The sequence below is a fragment of the Felis catus genome, chromosome B3 (assembly GCF_018350175.1).
Source record: "Felis catus isolate Fca126 chromosome B3, F.catus_Fca126_mat1.0, whole genome shotgun sequence".
Taxonomy (NCBI): Eukaryota; Metazoa; Chordata; class Mammalia; order Carnivora; family Felidae; genus Felis; species Felis catus.
Window position 1 is genome coordinate 97607086 of NC_058373.1, and position 20760 is coordinate 97627845.

Genomic DNA, 20760 nt, shown 5'->3' on the forward strand with positions numbered 1-20760 from the left:
AAGCAAGGTCATTTAAAATTGCGTTTCTCTGGTTTACCAGTTAGGTTATGCAACTTTTCACATGCCTATTGACCATTTGTTTTTGTTTTTTGGGGTTTTTTTTTGAACTTTTTTCTTGAAGTATAAAATTACAGAAAAGGTACGCAGGTCATAAGTGCACTGCTGAATGAATTAACAAACACAAGGTGAACTCTTCTTGTATCCCCCACCCGAGTCAAGAAATAGAATGTTGTCAGACCTTTTCCCACCACCTCAAAAGTAATCGCTATCCAGATAGCTAACCCCTATAGATTAGTTGTGCCCGGTTTTGGATTTCATACAAATGGAATCATATAACATGCACTTTTTCATCAGGCTTCCTTTATTCGACATTTATGTATCTGAGCCATTTATGTACTTGTCTGTAGCTGTGATATATTCATTTACATTGCTTATTATATTCCATTATATGAATTTACCACAAGTTATTTATCGATGGCATTTGGGTTTTTTCCAACTTTCAGCTGTTAGCAAATAATGACGTTATGAACATTCCTATGCATGTTTTTTAGAATTCATGTGCATATATTTCTGTTGGGTATATATCTAGGAATAAAATTTTGGGGTCACAAACAATGTTCTATCAGCCTGGCCAATTATATTTGTAAGTTTCCTATTAATATGCCTTTCACATTAATTACTGCATGGTTTGTATGTTATTGATTTGTGTGCATTCTATTTTATACTGGAGGTTAATTCTGTGTTATTCTGTTGTAAATATTTTCTCTTAGTCTTTATTTATATTGCTTTTTATTTCACAAAGTTTAAAATTTTTATGCAGTTGAATCTACAAATCTGTTTATGGCTTTTGAGTTTTATATCTTGCTTAGAAAATCCTTCCCTATCTCAAGATTATAAATATTCTCTTCTGTGCTTCCTTCTTAAACTCATTTTAATTTTTACATAGGCTTTTTAATCAGTCTGAAATTTTAATCAGTCTGAAGTCACCCTTTGTAAGTGAACAAAGTTATACTATTTGCTGCCTAGATTTTTTAATATTTATTTTTCAAAATAGGTGATAACATCAAAGAGCCAAGAAACTGTCAAAGATTTATTTCATTAATTTATTTTTTTTTACTTTGGAATAGTCTCCTCTAAGTTAAGCCTGAGTTATATTCTAAATGGAGCAAATGTTCTAAGTTGACGGTTGCCACCCACATTGCCAGACATATAAAAGGTCAATGACTATTCATTTATTGTGTATTTATGGAATGTTAAAGGGTGGTTTTCATGGACTTAGGGTCCAACGAGGAAGAAGACCCCATTCTGGCATCCTCAAGGTAGCCCGACTGCACATTGGATTTAGATTCTTGGGTCAAGAAAACCACGGCTGCTTTTCTTTCTCCTAAGGCCCCCTCCGAGACTGAGTAGATGCTCCAAAATGGATCATGTGCTCTGAACCCCTCCCCAGTATAGACAGAGGTCCAGCCCAAACTTTACTGCAAATCTCCAGGGTCAGCTTCTGGTTATAGACATGACTTCGCCAGCCCAGTTGCCCACTTAATGAAAACTATTTTCTTGGCTGGCTGGGTGACGGTATAGGGTCACGTAACAGGAGAAGGGTGTTTGAACTCAGTCTGTCCTCCTCCTTTGTGTGAAATGAGAACCAGCTTCTAGAGCCTGTTAACTAGCAGTGTTCGGTGCTCAGCATGGAAACGTTTGGTGGTAGGCTGTATTTCCAGATGCTCAGCGTGCTTGTACCTCCTTTTTCTTTCTTCCTGAAATATTTTTGGGAAGTCCAGTTACTTGTGACTTAGCTAACATGTTACAGGACTGGAGCTTGAGCTAGGGTAAAGAGAAGCAATATCCTCCTTAGCCTGACAAGGACCTTGGTTTTAGGCTGGCGAGCTGAATGTGCAGCTATGAACTGTCTGAGCTCGTTTGCTTGGAAATGGCTCTGCTGGGCACGCTCCAGAAATGTAATCAAAAGTGGCCTGAAATCCCAAGGTCTTTTTGCTTGCATTCTGAGTTTTCCAACTTAAGGATTTGGCTGGTGCCTGTCCTAAAAGGAATTTTCTACTGTTTGTAACACATGATGTTTGCGTGTGTGTATGTGTATGTGCATGTGCACGCGGGCTTGTCCGCACAGGCATGTTTTACAGCGAAACTGTTTATACCTACAGGCAGGCAGTGATTAAAGAACACAGTGTGTGGCAGATTTGCTTTGATTTCAAGCATCATGTAGCTGGATTTGCAGTTTAGTGTCTTTGGAGAAATGCGATGGAGAATCTCACATAAGCGCACAACAGATCCACTAGGTACAGGACCTTGCCTCAGAAATATCTGAGGATAATTTACTTAGGAGACTTCACTGTGCCATTTTTGGAGGAACAGGTGTATTTGGCCACACGTTGGGGGAAGTGAAGACCTGAGCTTTGAGGAAGTCAAGTTTCAGGCCATCGGAGGCTGTTATTTATATCAGAGTGATGTGTATTGAAAGCCGAAGACTTTCATTCTGCCACTGTCACGGAACTAGTTTAGAGAAGAGGAAGGGTGTGCATTTTGCCTTGTTAAGGTATCTACTGTGCTAAGAGTTTCTGGCATGGTTCAGATTTCTGGTAACTTGTACCCAGGCTCTATTGTGCTCTATTGTGGACAGAAGGAGCCTACACTGTCTTCCTTCAGCCTACTTTGTGGATAAAGTGGCCCATTTCTGACTGGCTGATAGATGTGTGGACTTGATTCTTGCCCCTTTTCCCAAGATGTGAGCAGCCTGGTGTGTGTGTTTAGGGGAGGGGAGAGACCTTGCAACTCTAAGCTCAAGATGAAGGCATTGGACTCTAAGAACCAACAAAAACAATACATTCCCTAATGTATTGTGTTTGCTATTAAAATAAATGAAGTCTCACAGAACTAGCTTCTATTTTTATGTATTCTGAGTTCTAAAGATCTCCCCCACACCCCAACACACCACAGAGCTCTAACCACAGACAGGAGGGGTTCCTGGGTGGCTCAGTCAGTTAAGCGTCCGACTTCTGCTCAGGTCATGATCTTGCGGTTCACAAGTTCGAGCCCCGTGTCGGGCTCTGTGCTGACAGCTTGGAGCCTGCTTCAGATTCTGTGTCTCCCCCTCTCTCTGCCCCTCCCCCGCTCACACTGTATCTCCCTCTCTCTAAAATAAAAATAAACATTTAAAAATTTTTAAGAAAAGAAACCAGAGACAGGGAAGCCCCATTAAAGCCCCATTGGGGTCATTAACAGTTAATCTTTCTTAGGGAACCACAGAGGATATTTCTTCACAGAAACATCAGGTGTGTGTAGGAGGGGAACGTAGTCCCACTTCTACCAGGGGTAAGTGGAAGTTGAAAAGAAAAAAATGTGTGGATTTTTGCTCTCAATAAGACCAGGAGATAGATGTCCAAAAAGCAGAACACCCAGAATGACAGCAATAAGGAAGTGCTAGGTGGCATGAAACAATGGCACAGTTTGCATAAGGGTTGAGATTTTTCTGGGCTTGCCTAATCCCAGTCCTTTGGAGTTTGCCTTTTACGAGGGTAAACATGGTTTAATAGTGAGCAAATATTAGTTCACATAATTAAAACCTGTTGAGTGGAACAGGAAACATTCAAGGGAAATCTGCAGGTACCTGCAAGCAAGGGTGCCACTAGAAACATCGTGGTTTGTCAGCTCCCTCTCCCCCAAGGGGAGTGTCCCTGGAACGAAGCCACCAACCACACGGGAGGAAACAGACGGCTGGTAAAAAAATAGGAGCAGTGTGGAAATGTTCTAAACTTATTAATAATCTGCTCGCCCTGGGGAGAGTGTAAAAGGCATCTGGGGTATTTGCATTTTTGTTTATTGAAGGGAGAAAGGCACTTCACAACTCTCTCTCTCCCCCTCCCTCTCTCTCTCTCCCTCTCCTTCTCTCTCCACTTCATTCGGGACATGAATTTTCCAAGTCAACTGCCATCCTAGGGGTTGAATCTGTTTTCAGCCTCACTCTGGGTTTCACCACACATATTAAAGAAAGACGATTCCAGGATGATTTAAAAAGAAAAGCCAGCCTGCCTTCTGTGATCCAATTTTGCATAGTGGATGCGTTTTCTTCCGGAAGGGAGCCACGTGATCTCTCTCCTCACCATCCCGCATTCTTTCCATTCCCAGGCCTGGTCACATCAGGACAGAAGCCCTCATCCTCAGGCTCTCCCTGATGAATGGGAGGCGTGCCTCGCTCCGGCTCTGCCTTAAGTTTCTTCCAAACAAGAGTGGAGACAAATGGGTGTGTAACTCAACATAATCCGTGGCAAAATATGATCCCGACCATGAGAGAAAAATAAATAAAGTGCTGATGGAAAATGAATCTTATTAGGGAGATTTATTTGTGGTGACATTTGAAATGAGCCCGAAAAACTAGTAGGATTTTGACAGATGGAAAAGAGTGGTACTAGCATTATTATGGTATTCATGTCCAATAATAGCTAAATGAATCTGTATGTGTTTAGGACATCTGGAGCTTCTGCGAGGCCTGGCCTCCGCCTGACGTTCTGCTGGCAGGAACACCCCAGCTATCCTTTGGAGGACCACCATCCCCCCACTCTCCACCTAAGTGGATTGAATGGGACTGACCCCACCCCGTGGCTCCAGGTGTAGACATGTGACCCAGACTAGCCAATAAGAGAAGGAACTACATTGGTTTACTACATTGGTTGGTTCAGGGGCGGGTGTGTGACCCAAGTTGGACCAGTTCTGGAGCTTTTTCTGGAACCATTGCCCAAGAGGAGTCGTCTTTTTGCTGGCGTTGTTAAAACTGGTAGGTAGGAGTTTCGGGGCTGCAAGGGGCCTGTTTTGTAACGGCAGAGGAGAACCTGAGAGATGGGGAGATTCCTGAACACCTGGGTCCAGTCATGCCTGAAACTCTGCTGTCGGTGGTTTTAGTCAGTCAAGCCAATACATTCACTTTGTAATAAGCCATTTTGTGCTTTTCCCTTGCAAACGAAAAAAGCCCTAACCGACACAGACCGTTTAAATAATCTGCTTAAACAGACCAACAAAACCTTAAGGGTAGGAGGTTTGCAGATTCACAAGGCAAGTTCCTAGCAAAGAGAAATCTTTTCTGGTGCTCACGTTACTTTTTTTTTTTTTAATTTTTAAAATATGTTTATTTATTTTTGAGAGAGAGAGAGTGAGCACGGGAGGGGCAGAGAGAGAGGGAGACACAGAATCCAAAGCAGGCTCTAGGCTCTGAGCTGTCAGCACAGAGCCTGATGATGGGTTCGAATTTGTCAACAGCGAGATCAGGACCTGAGCCGAAGTCAGATGCTCAACCGACTGAGCCACCCAGGCACACCTGTTGCTCACATTTTTCAGGTCATCTTCCTAGTTTCCAGTAATGAAGACATTGGAAACTTTGTTCTTAAACCCCCTGGTCTGAGGCTTCTCCCCAGTCTAGCTGACTCCTGTGTGCTGAATATTTTTCCATGAATCAGAAGTGAAATATGCAGCACTGTTACCACAAAGGAATGAAAACAGTTCATTTGCCTTTTGTATTTCTCCAAGCTTTGTGTTTTCTGGGTCACACGTTGTAAGTGAAGAATCATAACGATAATGCTGTTTGGATTCATGAACAGTTGAATAGACTATTGAGAAAAGACTCGTTCATCATCAGAAGTAAATTCACTGTGGAAGAATCACGGACAGTGGGGGAACTGCCTTGAGCCAGCTCAGTTTCTGCTCCTTCAGGGAAAACTGTTGGCTGTTTGAGTCGAGTGCCACATCTGCGAACCCAAGAAAGATAATTATTTTTATTGAATGCTTATTATGTCCTTGGTACTAAGAATCCTATTTTGCCTACATTCTCTCTTAATTTCATCAACTCTGCGAGGTGGGTCCTAATCCTGCTTTTCGAGGTAGGGGAATGGAATGAGGCAGCCAATACCAGTGGTTACCCAACATCTACTCTTGCCTTGGTTTCTACAGAGACAACTCCAAGCAGCAGTTACTGCCTCTTGTTCAAAGTTCAGGCTCTCTGGGCAATTACTACAGACATTTGTCATTTTGCAAACTTTTTTTTTTTTTTTCTTGCATTTCTGCCCTGCAGCTGTGGATAGCCATGTGCTATGGTTCTGGCCAGTGAGTTTTGAATAGAAGTCTCATGAGGATTTCTGTAAAAGTGTTGCTTTTCTGATTTGGGCATTGCCCCTTCCTTCTTGTTCCTTCTGTCTCCCTGCCTGGAATGTGGGTAGGAAGCTGGCGGTGAAGTAGCCATGTTGTGACCTCGAGGCAACCATGGGGAAGACAGCCATAGTTTGAGGGTAGCAGAGCAAGAAGATAGAAGGAAACTAGAATATTCTGGCATGGTGAAACTAACGTTTCTGTCCTGGAAGGCCTACTTTCACACTTGTTGTAGGAAAAAAACCAAACCATTATTTGGTTCACTCAGTGAGGTTGGGTTTCTGTTACAGGCAACTGAATGCACTCCCTAACTGACACAGGGAAACTAAGCTAAAAGGAGTGTAAGGGACTTACTTCCATTTCCATATAAAGTATGCCTCAAAGCGGAATAAGACATAGAAGCTACCCTTAAAGAGTTGGAGTCTAGGTTGAAAGGCAGATGCATAAAGAGACAACTGCAATGTAATGTCTTTAATGCAATGATAGCGATTTGCCTAGGGTATCATGGTGCCTAGGAAAAAAGAAAATGAGACAAAAGTGGAACAACAGTTCGTCTGGCAGAGGACAGGGTTGGGAAAAGAGATTACAGCTTGAATAAAGGCTTGGAAGTGAGACACAGTGTAGTATGTGCAGAGAGCCACAGGCTGATCTGAGTTGTTGGAGCATAACGTATCGGGCAGGCAGGGGTGAGCAATGCAGCGGGAGACGAGTTTCATTTAGCTCGTGTGGTAAAATAAGCCAGTTCCAAAACTTAGTGGCTGAAAACTAGCACATTTTATCCTTACTCATAATTCTACAATCTGAGCTGAGTTCAGCTGCACGGTTGGTTGTCTGTTCATGGAATATCTGTTGGGGTTGGAACATCCAAGAAAGCTTCTTACTTTTCTTTTCTTTTTAATGTTTTTTAATGTTTACTCATTTAAAAAAATTTTTTTTTCGACGTTTATTTATTTTTGAGACAGAGAGAGACAGAGCATGAACGGGGGAGGGGCAGAGAGAGAGGGAGACACAGAATCAGAAACAGGCTCCAGGCTCTGAGCCATCAGCCCAGAGCCCGACGCGGGGCTCGAACTCACGGACCGCGAGATCGTGACCTGGCTGAAGCCGGACGCTTAACCGACTGCGCCACCCAGGCGCCCCTATGTTTACTCATTTTTGAGAGACCGAGAGAGACAGAGGGTGAGTGGGGGAGGGGCAGAGAGAGAGGGAGACACAGAATCCGAAGCAGGCTCCAGGCTCTGAGCTGTCAGCATAGAGCCCGATGAGGGACTCTGACCCACAAACTGGGAGATCATGACCTGAGCTGAAGTCAGATGCTTAAGTGACTGAGCCCCCAGGTGCCCCCCGAGAAAACTTCTTAAGTCCTATGTTTGGTGCCTCAGCTGGGACACACGGAATAGCTGGAGCTGGCTAGGCATTTCTCTTCCCCACCCCACCCCCCACCCCCACCTCTCTGTCTCTTTGTCTCTCTCTGCCTCCCTCCCTCCTTCCTTCTCTCTTCTTTTCTTTCCATTTGGGTAGCTAGGACTTCTCAGGGTAGTTGGACCTCTTCCATGGCTGATGGCTTCCAATTAAGAAGAAGAGGACGCTGCCAGTGCATTTAAGGTCTAGGCTCAGAAGTACCAGAACATCACTTCTACTGTACTTTGTTGATCCAAGCAAGTCACAAGGCCAGTCCTGAGTCAGGGAGAGGAAATAGCTGCTACTTTTTGATGGGAGGAACAGCATGCACATAGAGGGAGAGATGAATTAACAGTGCTAATCTTTAGAGACTATCTACCACAGATGTAAGAAGGAGGCAGGTGAAAGACAACCTTGTCTGCTTCTCAGGTAGGTGGATATGAACACGAGACCTGGGGGCTTTGCCCTGCTGCACGTTTGGGATCTGAAAGGAGAATGCCTCCCAGGCTAACCTGATGGATCAAAGTAAAACAAACCAAGTCATGTGATTAGGCAGAGAAAGGGCTGGAGTTTGGCATCTCTGAACCCTCTTCGGTTTCCATGTGGTGTGGGTGGGACTCAGAGGTTCCCATATGTCATGGGAGATAGTGGAGAGTCAGAGAGCTTACTCTGTAGTCTGCAATAGTGGAGGGCAAGGTGCGCCCACAGCAACGGCTGGAGGGGAGACTCGAAGAGAACCCTTGGAGTCAGAATGGTAGGGAAAGCTGAGCAGGATGACTGAGCCCTGGCTAAGCAGAGAGACCAGAGGAGGAGTTCCCAGCCACCCTGTAGCAGAAATCAGTGAGGATCTGGAGGACATGTTATGGTTTTGAACACCTCGTCTCTTACCCTCTCTACCTCCAGTCCTAAGGTCACAGAAGACAGCACCCCTCCTACCCAGTGAGTTACCCAGACACCATGTCGGAGAACAACAAGGGGAAGAAGAGACCACCTGAGAACCTGAGAATGTGCCTGTGAAGGGACTCCTTATGTATTTAGTAGAAAAAGATTTTTTTAAGTTTATTTATTTTGAGAGAGAGCAAGCAGAGGAGGGGCAGAGAAAGAGGGAACGAGAGAATCCCAAGCGGGCTCAGCACTGTCAGCGTGGAGCCCAATGCAGGGTTCGAACTCATGAACCATGAGATCATGATGTGAGGCAAAACCAAGAGTTGGAAGTTTGACTGAGCCCCCCAAACGCCCTCCAGGACTCCTTACTTAAATGAGCTCTTCATAGCATTTCCTGGACTCTGCAGAAACCACAATTTACCTGGCAAGAGAGGCTTACAAGGAAGAGTAAATTCTAAGGAAATAAAGAAACCATGTTAAGTGAAGTTACAAAGAAACAATAGGAATAATGATAAATGCAGGATAGCAGTTACTTCTGTGGGAGAGGAGGGGGATGTGGGAGGCCATAGGAAGCTTTGGCTGTTCTGGTAAATTAGAGGATGGGTATATGTGTGTTGCTATAGTCTTTCTTCCCTTTTGTGGGCTTTAAATAGTTCATAATGTAACTTTGTTAAAAGCTACACTTCTGGGGGCGCCTGGGTGGCTTGGTCCGTTAGGCGTCCGACTTCGGCTCAGGTCATGATCTCACGGTCCGTGAGTTCGAGCCCCGTGTTGGGCTCTGTGCTGACAGCTCAGAGCCTGGAGCCTGTTTCAGATTCTGTGTCTCCCTCTCTCTGCTCCTCCCCTGTTCATGCTCTGTCTCTCTCTGTCTCAAAAATAAATAAACGTTAAAAAAAAAAAAAAAAAAAAAAAAGAAGCTACACTTGAATAGAATCCTGAGCCCCTGACATCAGATTTAGGTCTTGAGCATGTTATATGGGAATGGGGATATGGAGGTTTGAAATAAGAGTCAGGTTTGCTTGTTAGGAGAATCACCCTGGCTGGATTTGAGAAAGGCAAGAGTAGAGAAAGGGAGGAGGCTGTCATACTAATCCCGTGACAGGTGACGGTAGCCCGAGCTCCCAGGTGGTGGTCGGGGTAGCTTGGGAGTTAAGTTGCCAGGACTTGGTAATTGGCAAAATGGGGATGGGGAGTGGGCAAGGTTACCCATTTGAGTGGGTGGGTGGCTGTGGACCCCCCCGCCCGCCCCCCTGCCCCCACTATTGACTGAGATGAGAGAATCCAAGTGAGAGGTGATTTTTGGTTGGAACCGCAAAGGGTTCATTTAGGACAGGTTGGGTTCGGAGGACCTGTGGGATGTCCTAGGGTGGGTGCATGCGTCTGGACCCCATAGTAGAGATGTGAGAAGCTCCAGCATGGATGCAAATTGGAGCCGTGTAGAAGAAGTAGGGGCGATGCCCTGAGGGAAAGTGAGTAGGAGAGCAGAAAGGAGGACCCAGGACAGACTGGAGGCAGCAAGCCCTCAGTCACAGAAAGGGAAGCTCTAGCTGTCCCCAGCTCTACACACACCCACTTGCCAACCCTTCTGGTAAGCAGAAAGAAACCCCACCCACACCCACTACCACCCCTGCTGGGAGTTCCCCCTCTGGCCTCCCCCTCCGGTGGCCCATCCCTCCCTGCCTCTGCCTAGTCCATTGTAATTTGCCCTCCAGGTACCCTGCCCTCCTGGGACCTTGCTTTCCTTCCTCCCCTTTAAAAGGGGCAGAGAGGGAGCGCCTGGGTGGCTCAGTCGGTTAAGCGCAGACTTCAGCTCAAGTCATGATCTCACAGTTTGTAGGTTTGAGCGCTGCATTGGGTTCTGACAGCTCAGAGCCTGGAGCCTGCTTTGGATTCTGTCTCTGGCTCTCTCTCTCTCTCTCTGAAAAATAAACATTTGAAAAAGTTAAAAAAAAAATTTTTTTTTACATTTATTTTTGAGAGACAGAGAGACAGAGCACAAGTGGGGGAGGGGCAGAGAGAGAATGAGACAGAATCCAAAGCAGGCTCCAGGCTCTGAGCTGTCAGCACAGAGCCCCACCTGGGGCTCGAAGTCACAAACCCTGAGATCATGACCTGAGTTGAAGTCGCACATTTAACCGACTGAGCCACCCACTCCCAATTTTTTTTTTAAAGGGGCAGAGAGGAAGGCTTCCCTCCACAACCAGACGAGGTCCTTAAAGGCCCAGCAACCCTGTAGAGCCTGGTGAGACCTCAGATGTGGGAGCCTCTTCTGAAGTCTGGACCTCGGTCTCCCAGATCAGAGGGCAGCTTCCTCCTGGAGAATCTGTTCTGTGGAGAATGACCGAAAGTGAGAGGACGTGGGCCGGCTGAGTGCGGCTTGGAGACCCTTGGGTGCCTTCGCTTCTGTCAGCTTCCATGGCCACTGGGGGTGTGTACCCGCCTCTGTGTGCCAGGCCTTTCCTAGCTGACCGACCCCCCAGCCCCCTCATCTCCAGCCTTTCGGTATTCCTGTTGGGCTGCCACAGTGCCTTCGAACTGAATTTCTAAACGCTGGTCTCTGTGGAAACCTCCCAGGCTTGAGTAGCTGACACTCGGTGGCATTTTTCTCCTCTCGATCCCTTCCTCTTTCAAAAAAGGGATAGAACATTTCCTTCATGATGGGTTCGTTGGCAATAGCAGAACACGTGGAAGCTGGTCAGAGCAGTTTGGGTTGAAGGCAAGCTTGGAGGAAGTGGGTATAAGAGGGCCTACAGCCTGGCCGGCTCCTTCCCTCCAGCTTCCCATCTCCCTTTACTTTTTGTCACAATAAATGCAAGACAGACTCAGTCTTTGTCCCTGTTGACAACCTGGGCATCCCCTCTTCCACCTAGACCTTGGAAATCTCTTTGCTTTTTAAAAGTTGGATTCTGACATGAAGTTTACATTCCGGGTTGGACAGGGAACTGCTCTAAGCTCTAGAGAAAAAGTGTTTCTGCCCTAAATTGGATTAAGAGAATTTGGGGAGCGCCTGGGTGGCTCAGTCAGTTAAGCATCCAACTTCGGCTCAGGTCATGATCTCACAGTTCCTGACTTCGAGCCCCACATCAGGCTCCGTGCTGACAGCTCGGCGCCTGGAGCCTGCTTGGGATTCTGTGTCTCCCTCTCTCTCTGCCCCTCCCCCGCTTGCACTCTGTCTCTCAAAAATAAATACATGTTGAAAAAAATTTAAAAAAGAGAGAGAATTTGGGAAAATCAAAAACAAGAAAGTTGCACTTCAGAAATACCAAGGCATTTCTCTAAAAAAAAAAGTAATTTCAGTGTATTTGTAGTGATGTTAGAGGGTTTGGTTTCCCAAGACCAACCCTAGAGTCAAAAGTAATACAGCTACAGCATAAGATAATTGAGAAAGTTGTTTTCATATAGAAAACATGTTAACGAATCATTCCAAACCCTTGTGGCATCTACTCAGAGAGCTTAGAATGGCTTTTAATTTTTTTTTTTTAACATTTATTTATTTTTGAGACAGAGAGAGACAGAGCATGAACGAGGGGAGGGTCAGAGAGAGAGGGAGACACAGAATCCGAAACAGGCTCCAGGCTCTGAGCAGTCAGCACAGAGCCTGACACGGGGCTTGAACCCACAGACAGTGAGATCGTGACCTGAGCCGAAGTTGGACGCTTAACCGACTGAGCCACCCAGGTGCCCCTAGAATGGCTTTTAGAGGGATTTACTTGCTAGCACATTGGAACTCACCTGTGTAACTGTAACCTTCTGGTATAAAATATGTGCCAAGAAGAATAGGCATGTGCAGATAAGCACTCTCCATTCTCAGGACCTTCATTTTTACCCCACCGCCGGGTTTGTATGGAACGGTGCAGGAGGAGATCGCAAAAGGTCCTTTGGTTCATTCCTCCGCCTCCACACTGTGACTATAAGCCATCTCAGATAGCAGGGCAACTGCTCTCTTTCAAGGACTACACTGGAAATCTGCCCACTGTTTTGGCTTTTGGTTTCCTTATCTTAAGCACCTGATTAGTTTCTTTTTTTAAGATTTCACTTTTTTACTTTATTTATAGTTTATTTGTTTTTGAGAGACAGAGAGAGAACCAGCAGGGGATGGGCAGAGAGGGAGAGGGAGAGAGAACCCCAAGCAGGCTCCGTAATGTCATTGATGCAGATCCCACAAGCCGTGAGATCATGACCCGAGCCCGAATCAAGAGTGGGTCGCTTCATCAGCTGAGCCACCCAGGTGCCCCCAGGGGTCTGATGATTTTTGATGTGCCTTCTAGCTCTCAGGACCTTCCTTCACTGCCACCATGCTTATTCTGGGCTTGCCCTTCTGGGATTGTAGCCCTGCCCCAGCCTTTCTATCTGTCCTTATTCTGGGCCAGGTGTTAACAAACAGCTGATTGGATCGATAACCTGGGGAAAGGGTGTGCTAGTGAGGTCAGGAAGTTCAGTGGGGTACTTTTCCCAGGTAATATATTTGCATTTTAATAGGAGTCCCCACGGTGGGGTGGGGAGTGTTAAAGAGATTTCCAGGCAGGAACTAACTGGGGTCCTGTGCACATGTACATGCTATGGGAGGAAGAGAGAAGAGGAAGAGAAGGAGGAAGAGGAAAGGCAGGAGGAGGAGGAGGAGGAGGAGGAGGAGGAGGAGGAGGAGGAGGAGGAGGAAGATAGTGGCTGCCATTTATCAATGTAGCAAAAAGAACATAGAGAACACCCTTTGTCACTCCTGCCCAGAGATGACTACTGCTAATATCTTGGTATATATCCTCCCAAGCACCTAATGTCATAAATATGAACATCCTTATCTCTAGCAGTCAAATTGAGACACTTTTATAACCCTCAAAAGTTGCACGCATGGTTTCTATGTGTACCTTTTAATAACACTCTCCTTGTTCCAGTAATTCCACTTCCAGGAATTCATCCTACAGAAAAGTCTAGAATAGTAAGACTAACATTAGCTATCATGTATTGAGTTTTAATTGTGTACCAGGAGTTTTACACACATTGTTCATTTAAGTCTCGCCCCAAGCCTGCAAAGCAGATAACATCATACCTTACCTGTGGCTGGAGAAGTGAAAGGTTTTGTCCAGGGCTGTCTGCTAGCCAGGGGTCTGGAGCTGGGTTGGGGAGGGTACCCCAGGAAAAGGTCTCACCCACCTGGGTACTCTCAGAGACGAGCGTACCCCCTTGTCCCAGAGTCTCCTGTCCTCCCTGGATGCCCCAAGGGCCCTGGGTGGGAGGAATGCGATCCAATGTCCCGCCTTCATCTCCACGGGCGGGCGGCAGCAGGTAGTGGTGCTTGCTGGACTCCCTCCCTGCCTAGTTTCAGCTCCTCTTTGAGCTCCTCTTCCATGCAAGCCTTCCTTTGCTTTCTCCGACCAGTTCTGTCCTCCTTTCTCTGTCCTACCTCAGTATAGCCCAGAAGATATTCTATCGCCTTCCAGCTCATCACAGTGTTTCTCAAAATACGTTCCTAAGATCCCAATCAGAATTCTCTGGGGAGCTGTTAAAAGTGCCGACCAATTAAATCGGAGTCTCTGGTGGTGGGGCCCAGGAACCGGCATCTCGCAAGCGTGCAGTGGTCCTGGTGGCGCACTCAAGTAGGAGAGAAACTGCCCTGGCACTTATGCCTCTTCAGAGCAGGGACTCGGTTGCGTCGCCCTGGTGCTCCCCGTGGCTTTAGCACAGTGGTGAACAGCGGATGTAAGCGGTGAATTCGATGTAGAGGTGTATTTCTTGGGAAGAAAATGAGAGTGAAGGAGGTGGAAAAGGGGGAAGAAGGGTGCGGGATCATCGCAGAGCGTGGAATTTGAGGCGCTTCTGTAGGAGAGTCAATGAGATGGGAAATCTCAGGGCTGATTTGGGAAGCCCACTCTTGGGGTCCCTTGAGGACTCTCAACAGATATTCAGTCAACATCTTTTCCCCTCCTTTTTTCCCCTCACAGATGCATGCTTTAGTCCCAGGAATTTTTTTTTTTGAAACCTAAACTTTCAATGCCAGCATGAGTAATTGTATATAAAGTGGGTCACAAGGAAGTGATAACTAATGCACAGACTATTTTCACTGCTGAATCAGATATCTCTATGCTGTATTATGAAATATGCAGGAAGGAAAATAAGCAGATGATAGGAGGGGAAGGAATCCTAAAATAATGTTTTCACAAACAGTTCTGGCCCCACGTATGCCTGGAGGATGAGGGTAGGGGAGCTCTGATGATACACACTGTTGAGAGTTGAAGGACTGGAATAAAATTGCAGAACTGGAAATTGTTCCAAATGACGTAGGACCTCCTGAGGCACATGACCACTCAACCCCACAGCTCGAAAGGCTTTGGCAATGTCACGGGGGCATCTTGGTCTGCTTCACAGCAGAGGTGGGCAGGGCGTAGAGAAAGCAAAGGCAAACAAAACCAAAACCCACACAATTTTAATGTCTGCTCTATTCGCTCTTCCTAAAACAAACAAAATCCACCTTTTTGGATTTAATTTGTTTCATAGATTTTTCGTTCTTCCACAGCATAAAAATGACCATTTTAATGACCGCATTTAAATGTACAACTCAGTGGCATTAAGTACGTTCACAGTGTTGTGCAACCGGCCCCACTATTTCCAGAACTTTTTCATCATCCCAAACCGAAACTGTGTACCCAGTCGATAGGAACTTCCCATTCCGCCCTCCCCCCAGTCCATGGCAACCGGCATTCTCCTTTCTGTCTCTATGAATTTGCCTATTCTACATACTTATATAAATGCAATAACAACAATATTTTTTTTAGACAAAAATAATGCAACGTTTGTCTTATTTCACCTAGCACACTGTTTTCAAGGTTCATGCATGTTGTGGCATGCATCCGAATTTCGTTCTTCTTTACGGCTGAATAATATTCTATTGTGTGTACATTCTGCTCATTCCTTCATATGCTGCTGGACACCTGGTTTGTTCCCACCTTCAGCTATTGTTAATCATGTTGCAACGGGGGTGCAAGTTTCTGGTTCAGTCCTTAGCTTCAATTCTTTCAGTATATGCCTAGGAGTGGAATTGCCGACTCATATGGTAATTCTATGTCTAACTTCTGAGGATCCATAGTGGCTGCACCATTTTGCAGTCCTACCATGCCAGCCCAGCTTCTCTCCATCCTCACCAGCACATGATATTTTCCTTAAAAAAAAAAAAAAAAAAAAAAAAAAACAAGACAAAAGCAAGAACAAAATCAAGGGCACCTGGGTGGCTAGGTAGGTTAAGTGTCCAACTCTTGATATCCGCTCAGGTCAAGATCTCATCATTCATGAGATCAAGTCCTGTGTTGGGGCTCTGTGCTGACAGAGCAGAACCTGCTTGGGATTCTCTCTCTCCTTCTCTCTCTGCCCCTCCCCTGCCTGCAGGAGCCACACCTCTTTCTCTCTCTCAATATAAAAATAAATATTTAAAGGGTGCCTGGGTGGCTTAGTTGGTTAAGTGTCCAACTTCAGCTCAGGTCATAATCTCACGGTTAGTGGGTTCATGCCCTGCATCGGATTTTTTGCTGACAACTCAGAGCCTGGAGCCTGCTTCAGATTCTGGGTCTCCCTCTCTCTGTGCGCCTCCCCCACTCTCTCTCTCTCAACAATAAATAAACATTAAAAAAAATTAAAAATAAATAAATATTTTTTAAAAATTAAAAACAAACAAAAACAGATCCTGGGGTGGCTCAGTTGGTTAAGCGCTGGACTTCGGCTCAGGTCATGATCTCACATTTCATGAGTTTGAGCCCTGCATCGAGCTTTCTACTGTCAGTGCAGAGGCCACTTCAGATCCTCTGTCTCCACCTCTCTCTGCTTCTCTCTCTCAAAAATAAATAAACATTAAAAAAAAAAAAAAAAGTAGGCTGGAACGCCTGGGTGGCTCAGTCAGTTGAACGACCAACTTCTGCTCAGGTCATGATCTTGTAGTTTGTGGGATTGAGCCCCGAGTTGGGCTCTGTGCTGACAGCTCAGAGCCTAGAGCCTGGAGCCTGTTTTGGATTCTGTGTCTCCTTCTCTCTCTGCCCCTGCCCCTCTTGCACTCTGTCTCTCTCTCTCAAAAATAAATAAACACTACGAAAAAAAGCTTTTTTTTTTTTAAGTAGGCTTTAAAGAAAAAACAAAACAAAACAGATCCTAATGGGTGTGAAACGCTAGCTCATTGTGGTTTTGATAGATGAAAAAAAATTTTTTTCATTTTATTTATTTTAGAGAGAGAGAGAGCAGGAGCAGGGGGTGAGAGATGGGAGAGAGAGAGAATCTCAAGCAGGCTCCACGCTTGGGACAGAGCCCGACATGGGGCTGGATCCCACAACCCTGGGATCATGACCTGAGCTGAAATCAAGATTTGGATGCTCAACCTACTGAGCCACCCAGGTATCCCAGTTTTGATAGATTTTTAAACAGGAATTATACCCAAGACACATATTAGAGGTAATTTCACATAGTTTAGGTTTAAAAGGCAAGCTGGAAATCATAACATGTACAGAAAATAATACTAAATAATTACTGCTTGTAATTCATCTTATTATGCACAGTATCTTTTTGTTTATCGTAATTTGGTATAAATTTCTAAATTGCCCTCCTATATTCTCATCTTGTATATTAATTTTTCTCTTGATACAAGTTTCAATGTTTTTTAAGACATGTTTTAAGTTTATTTATTTATTTTGAGACAAAGATCGAGAGAGGTAGGGAGGGGCAGAAAGAGAGAGGGAGACAGAGAATCCCAAGCAGGCTCCATGCTGTCAGTGCTGAGACTGATGTGGGGCTCAAACTCATAAACCATGAGACCATGACCTGAGCTGAAGTCAGACTGTTAACTGACGGAGCCACCCAGGTCCCCCACATGTTTCAAATTTTATCTAATCTTCCAGAAATAATGTTTGTACATGGCATTAAAGATTTTCATCTCTGATGACTTTCTGGTATCTAATTGAACCAGCCTTTGAGGCTGAGTAGATTCTTTTATTTAAAAAAAAATTTTTTTTAACATTTATTTATTTTTGAGAGACAGAGAATGAGCAGGGGAGGAACAGAGAGAGAGGGACACACAGAATCCAAAGCAGGCTCCAGGCTGTGAGCTGTCAGCACAGAGCCCAATGCAGGGCTCGAATCCACAAACTGTGAGATGATGACCTGAGCCGAAGTCAGTTGCTTAACCAACTGAGCCACCCAGGTGCCCCTTGAGTAGATTCTTTTAATTCCATGGTTATGTTATGCAGCATTTTATAGTCATTAGGGATAAAAAATAAGTTGTTTCTTTGAAGTTGAGCTGTGGTCTTTTCTCAGAACACTTACTGTAGTCAAATGATTGATCTAATGTATTGAAATACTTGTTAAATCTTCATTTTCTTTGGTCCAACATCTTTGACAAAGAGCATTCGTGAACACTTGGTCAATGAACACTTGACCTACTATGAACCAGCTATGGTACTGGGGGTTGGATACACACTGGTAACTAAACAGATATTGTGGCATGTGATAGAAGTTTGAAGAAAGAGAGTCCTATTGTTTTTATTGCCTTCTTGACTAACAGCTTAAGGGATAACTTGAAAAAAATTAGGGATAAATTTGGCTCAGGACCAAATTATACTTATTAAGCTGATTTTACATGTCTTTCCCAAAGAATTGAGTTAGCTTATGAGAGATACATACACTAATGTTAATACACAGAGAGCTAGAATCAAGATCAAGAAGGAAGGTGGTCACATACTAGAGCCCTAAATTTCACATGTTTGACACAATTGCCATTGTGCAATTACTATGTTACTACTTTGACACAAGCTCTAGGGATGTGTTCCCTTGGGGAAAAAATTAACATTGATTGAACAGGTAAAGGCTCATTTATCTCATATAAAAAAAGCCTGAAATTGTGCAACCCGGGGCTAGCATAGTAACTCTCTATCGGTGACCCAGGTTCTTGGTCCTTCTGCTCTGCCATATTTAATTTTTATTTTAATGTTTATTTATTTTTGAGAGAGAGACACAGAGACAGAGTATGAGCAGGGGAGGGGCAGAGAGAGAGGGAGACACAGAATCCGAAGCAGGCTCCAGGCTCTGAGCTGTCAGCACAGAGCCCAACGCAGGGCTCAAACTCATAAACCATGAGATCATGACCTGAGCTGCCCTGAGCTGAAGTCGGACGCTTAGCCGACTGAGCCACCCAGGCGCCTGTCTGCTCTGCCATCTATAGATGTACACCTTTGCTTTCTTATGCCTCATGACCATATGTTCCCCAAATGGTTGCTGCACCTCAAGGCAGAAAGAAAGGAAAAGGGGCAAAGGGGCAAGAGCTTTATCCTATCTTCATCTGGGCAATCAAGATAGACACCCAGGAAGGGCTGCACACACATTGGCCTTATTGAAGAGGAACCCTGGGCTTAGGGACCCCCAATCTTATGTAATAGGCAGTAGGCAGGCCTGCCCTTTGCTTTGGAGTGAAACATTATTTGTCTTCCAAGCTTCCAAGCAAGCCTTCCCTTTGCTCTGGAGAGATAGTGTGTCTGTTTTCCAAGGTTGTATGCCTTTCCAACATGCTTGAGAAGATAGTCTGAAACAAAAGACACTCAGTGCCCCTGCTTGCAAGATACACAGTGAGAGACCATGGAGAATTGTCTCCCAACAATATCCTCCTTGAGGACTCCTGCCTGTCTATTACTGGCCACCTCTAATTGCAAGGGAGACTATGAAATTGAGAATTTGGGGTTGGGCACATTGCTTCTCTGAATAAAATTGGTGTTCTATTAGTAAGAAAAGGCAAGCAAGGGCTGGAACTTCATAAGAGCAAGGCAAAAACTGTGCCCAGGTGTTTTGATCTGTGCAGCCAATCTCTTCTCCCCACTGCATAAATAGATCTTACGACACTGTATTTACTGAGCCTGCCAGAAATAATTTGTGCAACTGAGATATAAGAGAATTCCCAGTCAAGTACCATTTTACAAATCTCAATTAAGCTACTGGGAGTTTAGCGCCGAATTTTAATGTCACAATTGTTTAATATCTAAGTGTACAAGTCTGTAATTCTTAGAACTTTCCCCATTAAATAAATCTGTATTCGTTATTTTGATAGACCATTGGCAGGGGGTGAGAACAAAAGTCCTTTTAATTTAAGAGAACATTTATGCCATGAAATTTCCCCCAGTCTTGGGGTATCTATTGCTTAAAGAACACATTCTACTTTGTGACCAGATAGGTGTTTAGTAAGAGGTTTATAAATATACTTTTTTGGGTTCATTTAAGAGGATTTTTTTTTTCACCTCATGACAGTCATTTGGGGCTGACAATGTTACCATGGTAACCATGCTCCAAAATGCTGGTTGCCAGTGAATATTGATCCTTAGCCCCTCAGCACCTTTCACTACAGTGCTCACTCCCTTACGTGAAGGAGGCTTTGCTCAGAGCACATTTAGGTCAAGGAGTCCACGCCCGGTGGTGGTTAGGGACTATCACCAAAATCGACTGGAACCAATCTAGGGATTCCAGTGAGAATCCAGGCCCAACCCACATCATCACGGCTTATATTTTCACGGCAACAGATAGAGGCACAACTTCTTTGTTTTCTCTTCAGCTGCGTTGTTACAGTTCCTTTTTTTCTTTCTTTTAATGTTTATTTTTGAGAGCGAGAAAGACGGGGCGTGAGTGGGGGAGGGGCAGAGAGCGAGGGAGACACAGAATCCGAAGCAGGCTCCAGACTCTGAGCTGTCAGCACAGAGCCCCACGCAGGGCTTGAACCCATGTACCATGGGATCACGACCTGAGCCGAAGTCCGACCCTTAACCTACTGAGCCACCCAGGTGCCCCATCAGCTGCGTTGTTACAGTTTCAAAGCTCAGTCAGTGCAACATACGAGGCATTGAGGGAAAATTTCAGATGTGAAGGGACATGACTTTCCAAGAGGGAAAGAGGTTCCTCAACTACTTTTCAAAGCCCGTACTATATGATTTTGAAATAAAAATGTTTCTCTCCTGAAAGGGAGGGAGAGGTTTTAATCTGGGCAGGGCACTGGAGATTTAAAGATCGATCCAATTCAGAGTCCAGGGGTGTCCTGGAGGTGACGGTTCTCAGGGCTGTAGCAGGGCGGTTGCAGATGGAGTTTGCCCCTCTTCTCCATAAATAGGGAAGTGCCCCTCCCCTCAGCAAGGGTTTGTGCATGAGAAAGGGAGGCTTGTTGGAAAGGGCAGCTTTGAAACTTAATTCTCTTTGCCAAGAACTAATGGACTGTCTTCAACGTGCATGAAAATATGTTCAGCACGGTGACCAGAGAAGCCAAAATGAGGCCTCCACAGACCTAATTTGGCATCAGTTTATCTCCACGTGAGAAGATCTGGATGT